Here is a 1,029-nt window from a genome sequence, read left to right on the forward strand (position 1 = left end):
GCTTTCGTGGTGTAACGTTTTCTGGCAGCACGCATCCAAAGTGAAAGTTAAAAGAACATTTCGATGTATAATGTTCATTGCAACAAATAATTTATATGTGTTTCTGTTAATTGTATTTCAAAAGGACATTTAAAAGATAATTATGAATTTTGCTATTATAAATGATTATTCAAAGACTGTTAAATACTATCTGTGGCGGAGGATGTGAAAACCGCTACAGAAGAAAGGATATGTTATCAAAAACGACAAAGACAGTACAAAAATTAGGTAAGATATAAATTGGCAATTTATTGTAGTAGAATCGCTTGCCTTCTGCACAGACTAAATGGGAGAGGAACCCGCAACGTTGCATTAGGCTATTACGTAGTCTTCATTTGTCATAAGTCGATGATCGACGCCATTTGTAGCTGGGATTGTAAACGGTCTGTAAAGATTTTAATTGTTTCTGTTAAAATATATTTATCTAGTAAAATCTGTTTGTCACAATTACTGCAAAGTTCGCACCGGACACTACCCATTTTATTTTAGAATTTCCAGCATTTTATTGGATATCGCTGGCAGTACGGAGCTGCGCCGTGAGCGAGCATTCTGGAACAGCGGCAGATTAAAATATACCATCGCAATAACGACCACAACCTAAAAAGGGTACAGGTAGAGGTGAACGAAAATAAAAAAGTGTTTCTTTTCACAGCATCCCATACGCAGGATACAAAGAGATAGTAGATTTTATCTTGTGCATTCACAGGTGGATACAAGCTGCACCTCTTTTAAATTTTCATTCTAAATTAGGAACATATCGTGAAGTGTATTTAAAAGTGGATAATTCTTCAGGAGAGCTTACAAATATAAAAAAGAATTCATAAAGTAAAGATAGTCTTATGCTTCAAAGCTAGTCGGGCTATATCCAGTAAACAAAAATCCAGTGCAACGTGAAAATCTTTGCTAAGTTCGATGGAAAATTATATTTTCATTCTTGTACAAACAGCAGTAGTCCTTGAATAAAAATTAAACTTGAATCATTATTTTGGG

The sequence above is a fragment of the Schistocerca gregaria genome, unplaced genomic scaffold (assembly GCF_023897955.1).
Source record: "Schistocerca gregaria isolate iqSchGreg1 unplaced genomic scaffold, iqSchGreg1.2 ptg000362l, whole genome shotgun sequence".
In the NCBI taxonomy this organism is placed as follows: Eukaryota; Metazoa; Arthropoda; class Insecta; order Orthoptera; family Acrididae; genus Schistocerca; species Schistocerca gregaria.